Genomic DNA, 6,245 nt, shown 5'->3' on the forward strand with positions numbered 1-6,245 from the left:
ATCGTAACTATATTATTATTTTGTTATTATAATCATTAATAATAATAATACATCTTTGTAGGTGCCTTTCAAGGTACTTAAGGATGCCTTACAAAGAGAGTGAAATCAAACAACACACAATAGCAAACAATGAGCAATATATCAAGACACATAAGACAAAACACATAGTAGTAATTATTAAATCAATCAAAGAAAAAATGTGAAACAATAAACTTAAAAAACTAATAAGTTACAAAATCTCAGACAGGTGGAGTGTAACCAAGTGGAATGGCAGGGTCAGACAGAATGGTACGGATGTGCTGAGGGAGAGAGTTCCGGAGGCGAGGAGCAGCACGGCTGAATACTCTGAACCCCACAGTAGTCAGATGGGCAGAAGGTATGGAGAAATATTTCCCAACCCAGTCCACATTTTTGCTTCCTCTCAGCTCCCAGCCCGCCTGTACTAGGTATTCGGTGTCCCTGATCGGCTAGGAGCTGGGAGGGAACAAAAACGTGGACTGGGTTGGGAAACACAGGTATAGAAAATTTATGGAGGAAGAAGACCTGTGGGTGTGGGAAAGTGTGCAGATGTGAAGGAGATCAGCGAGATGTGGAGGTGCAAGATTATGTGGAGTCTTGAATCTTGAATACGGTATCTGTCAGGTAGCCAATGAAGTTGCTGTCAGACTGGAGTAATATGTTCTGTGGAAGGGGTTCTGGTATGTAGTTGCCAGTGTTGGGCATTTCAGGTTCAGAAGCTACAAATCCAGACCAAGATTTTGTTTCTAGCAACCAGTTGAGTGCTCTGTGACTGTGACTCTTTATGCTCAACCGATTGGTAGAAACAAAATCTTGGTCTTTATTTGTAGTTTTTGGACCTGAAATGCCCAACAGTTCTAGCTGCTAAAGTTAATTGATTCTAAGATTAGTTCTACATTATCAAATAGATTTATTCGCTTCCAATATTCATTTGAATATTTATTATTCATTTGTGCAGCTTATGTAGAATTATATATCAAATACAATATTTTCATTTATCAATCTGATTTTATAGGCTACATTTTATACTTAAATTATATTTGTCACTGACTTTATCAGATGTATACACATCATTAAACCACTAGGTGGCGAAAAGGACAGTGTGCAGAACTGCATGATCTAGATTCAAGGTTCAAGATTCTTTGTCACATACACAGTTATACAAGTATAACATGTAGTGAAATGTTCCTTGATTCAGTCTTGAAACTTTGCAATAAAGTTTAACAAGCTGAGTTAAAGATAAATATGAAAGTACTCAAACTAAGGCAGTGAAAATATACAGAAATGAAGGTAAATAGGTAAATAGACGTGAGGTAAATAGACGTGAGACATAAATGTCAGCAGTGAATGACACTGAAGCAAAGTTCCCTGAGGGGCAGGTTCTTTACCTCTTCCACAGAGTCATGGGTGTAGCGAACGTAGAGCAGAGGACACACAGCCCTAGTTCTCTCGTCAACCAACTGAACAAGTCAGTGCGGAGACCGATCCTATTTCATTCACTTAAACAGAACTGATCTTACATGGGAGACAAGTCTAATTGCAGCCAGCTGTCCAGTTTTTATTCTCCAAACTACATTTGTACATATAAATAATTTCTGCTACATTTGTAATTTACCCACTGCATAGTTCATTGGAGCTTGACAAGAACCTAGTGGTCAGGCATCCACACCAATAACCTGAAGGGTCCCTTTTCATATGGCGACTCATGCGCGAAGTGTTTGTATACGTTGACCGGGCCGCTTAGATTTCCATGTGACCTGCAGCGTATGCGGTTTTCCTCGTACCTGTTTTTCATTATGCTCTGCTGCATGCAATGCCATGTAGCAAAGCCTCTAATTTTACAATGTTAAGGCATAGCAAATATTAACTATGTGCCATGTAAGCTTATTATAATACATGGCCCTTCATTCCGGTTGCACTGACTTATTTTAGTCTTAACCCCCTTTAAACTGGTACTGCTTAGTCTAGAAACACAGGAAAAAAACCTAACAATTATCTTTCTGGCAAATTATTTTTGTCCATGTTGAGATAAAACATACGTCCCTTAACATTTACAGTCATTAATGAGTAGAAAGCATGCACAGAGATAAACTACTTTAAAATACTGCTTTTAACAGGTCTGGAGGTTGTTCAGCCAAATGGCTATTTCAATATTAGTTTAAATACTAGAACTCATGGCCATAAGTGGAAATTCTTTTTAAAATGAATTTGAGGAAGCACTTCTTTACACAGCGTGTAGTTAGAGTATGGAATTATCTTCCTGCTAGTGTAGCGCAAGCTAAAACCTTGGGTTCCTTTAAATCAGAGCTAGATAAGCTTTTAACAACTCTGAGCTATTAGTTAAGTTCTCCCCAAACGAGCTTGATGGGCCGAATGGCCTCCCCTCCTTTGTAAATTTCTTGTTCTTAAAATGCTTCCAAAACATAATTGTATGAATATATCAGCTCTTTTGTGGCTGAATGCAAAAGGTACATCGAGTAAAGACACATTCTGTTACACTTTCAGAAATTGCTTACTGACTGGTTCGGCCTGCCAGCTGAATAACAGAACACCCTGTGGTGCTGAACAATTGCACAGATATGAGGGCTGACACAGGCAATGCGGGGGGAGAGAGAATGCAGACGTGCAAACACAAACTTAGCTATTCAACCGGCACCGGTGATGTCCATTAACGTTAAAGCGAAGCATGAACCATGTGGGCGCAGCCAGCCAATGAATGCATCACTGGGGGGAGGGGGAGTTAGAGCCAATATAACATTACCGGTTAAGCGGTCAAGGTGACGGTCGCGTTAAGCTCGTGATCTCGTGACACATATAATATTCACCCAGTCATCTTCAATTACAGCTTTACTGATACAGGGTGATGCGGGCCAATGTTATGAAGCCAGGGACCAGGAGCAGGGTACATCCTGGATGGGAACCAGAGCATCACTGTACCAGAACACGCAATAGTATAGAGAATATAATATATGATTTAGAGTAGCTTCACTGTCCAGGCCCGGTGGCTCACTGGTTTCTGTGGCTCTGTCACTGGAAGGTGCCCAGTATAAATCTCAGGATTGGTGGAGTTGCTTCATTTTCCGGGCCCTGAGTAAAACAGCAAGGTCCACAGCCCCCAGTGCTCCGTGGACTGAACCCCGCTTCCTTGTCGTTGGTCTCCGCTATATAAATAATCACATGTAACTGTATAAATCAGACTGTTAAAATGCAAGGCTTCTAGCCAATAAAAAAAGAATAATGAATCCTTAGCTGATTTAATAAAAAAAGCAAAAAGAAAGCAATATGCAACATAATCTTATCCGGAGTCACAGTGTTTATATAGTAAAACAATATACTTACCAAAAACTGGAGCACTGTCATTATCATAGTATTGGAGATACAACTGTGGATAAAGGCCAGGGGCGCCGCTAGCAATTTTGGGCCCTATGACAAAATATGAGGTTGGGCCCCCCTACCACACCCATTCAGATCTCTGGGGGCCCCTAAAGGGCGTGGGCCCTTAGAATTGTCCCAACTTTCCCCCCCTTAGCGGCGCCCCTGATAAAGGCACTTTGGATTTCAGGATGAGTGGCTTCGTTACACTGCCAGTAAAAAACACAGATTTCAACCTTTGAGGAAGTAATTACTTGTCACTGGATGTTCTCTCAGAGGTCTACCAGTTGTACCCTAAGTAAATGTGGCTTTTACTCTAAGGTACAGAAATGGAATCTGAGGAACATTTTTGTACCATTGGGGGTACATTAATGTTATTTGTACCTTGGAGAACAAAACAGTTCCTGACAGTGCAGTTACTATAAGTGTTCACCTATATGTATATTTTGAACAACACTATTTTACAGGCAACATTTATCATGTTTATCAAAACATTTTTTTTTGTTAAACTTCTTGCATACCAATTCAATTAAGGATTCAGTCATTGTCACAAAGCACTTCACATATAACCAGCCCGAACCCCCACCAAGCAAGCCTGAGGCGACAGTGGCAAAAACTCCCTCTAGCAGGAAGAATTCTTGCGAGGACCCAAGACTCGGAAGGGGACCCCATCCTCCTCTGGGTGACCGGGGTGCATGAAAACACACACATTAACATTAAAATTAGAAATTAATGATTACTCATACTAAAGAAGTGAAAATATTAAATTAGTTCAAAGGAGTCGTTGCTGGGGCCGCATGCTAAAATCCACTCAGCAACATTTAGCTAAAGTTAGTTCAGTTCATTGGTCCATCTTCGTTCCTACCCTCACCTATGGTCATGAACTATGGGTAATGACCGAAAGAATATAGATAGAGATAGATAGATAGATAAAACTTTATTAATCCCTCGGGTGGATTCCTCTGGGAAATTCGGTTTCCAAAAGCACATCGCCGACATGAAAGGTGCGGTGTTGCAGAGCTACTTGGAAAGGCCGCCGTCATTCCAGCGCCATCTTGCTTAATGAGACCGTGGATTCAGGCTGCCGAAAAGAGGTTTCTCCGCAGGGTGTCTGGGCTCTCCCTTAGAGATAGGATGAGAAGTTCGGATATCCAGGAGAGTCTCAGAGTAGAACCGCTGCTTTTCCACATTGAAAGGAACCAGTAGAGGTGGTCTGGAAATTCCTGGGCGGCTACCCAGAGAGGTTTTCCGTGAATGTCCTACAGGGGAGGAGGACCCAGGGCAGACCCAGGACACGCTGGAGGGATTACATCTCTCGATTGGCATGGGAACGCTTGGGCATCCCTCCTGAAAAACTGGTAGAGGTAGCTGGGGAAAGGGAGGTCTGGGTATCTCATCTGAAGTTGCTGCCCTCACGACCTGAACCCCAGATAAGCGGATGGTAATGGATAGTTCAGTATTAAACTGGAATTCAGTTCAAGTCCATACAGTCTGAAAAAGTCCCAGCTGGTTCCAGATGATGGTCTCCATAGAGTCTAGGTGAGGGTTCAAATGTCATCTCGGGATCAGTTCAGAAGAGAGAAGAAAGAAGAGAGTTAATGCCCTACACCTAACCGCCGGCAGTGCTAAAATAACTATGGCAGCCTGGCTAAGAGAGAGACCTGGAAGGAAGCACAGGCATGAGGGTTTCCAGGGATCTCGGCATCAAGCCAAACCACCATCAAACTTAAGTGATAACGAGAGTGGCAGGACAACAGCACCAACCCCCCACCACCACCACCACCACCTTTAGTCTCAATGACCATGAACCCCCAGATCTCACATTTACCTTAAGAGGGATTTTAGTATCCAAAAGACTGACTAAAGATGCAAGTCTTAAGCTTTAAAAGACTTAAAAGCAGAGATTGTTTGAGCTCTGAACGTTAATAGGAAGTTTATTCCATAACTGTGGTGCTTCATGAGCAAAGGCTATTACATACCAGTTAATGCTGTTCTCTTAAATCCCTCCATCAAACTTCTGTGGAATGACCCCTCAGCAAGGTTCCATGGTTGGGGGGGGGGGGGGGGCGGCTTTACTACACAACTACAGGGACAATACTGATGGATTCTGAAGCAGGCTATTTGCAAACAGTAGCAGCCCAGTCAAATGCCACAGATGGACTCCTCCTGTCCAAAATTTGCCATCATTACCGTTACTCCCCTTTAACAATGGCAGATGTTGCCGTTCTCCTACCTACATACCTGCTGGGAGCTCTGTAGGCAAAGTGGCCCATAGCAATCCTGAGATTTGCCCCTTTGGGTCACACTGTATGATATGATACTGGCTATGGTCACTGTCCTGCTGCAAGTGGAAATGTGGCACCTTTTGCATGGTTTAAATGATCACCCACAGACTGCAGATACTGCACAGGAGCAAATCACAGACTAGGCATAGCATTTTCCTTAATGCTGATGTAAGGGGACTAGCTAAATACCCCTTACTATAGGCAGGTACCAAGATTCCAAACCACAGAACGTTAAATTGCACGATTACTCGATGCACGCCGCTCGTCAGGCACAAAAAAATAAAAATAAAAATAAAAAACCCGCGAAGAAAATAAAACAATAAATGTCAGACCGGTCGCCACTTATACCCACAACAGAGAATACGAGCATTCCTTTAAAACACAGCGTCACTGTGCAATTAAACCACATCGGGTCCCGCTACCGATCGTCTTTCATGGATCCCGATCACTCCGTCAGGCTCTCTCGTCGTGTCTCACCTGTCTCCCAATATACTTTAACGAATAAATTAATTAATTAATCACACGTGTCATTAATCATCATTTTCAAAAATGCCACAAAATAACCACAAA

The sequence above is a fragment of the Brienomyrus brachyistius genome, chromosome 7 (assembly GCF_023856365.1).
Source record: "Brienomyrus brachyistius isolate T26 chromosome 7, BBRACH_0.4, whole genome shotgun sequence".
NCBI classification, from domain to species: Eukaryota; Metazoa; Chordata; class Actinopteri; order Osteoglossiformes; family Mormyridae; genus Brienomyrus; species Brienomyrus brachyistius.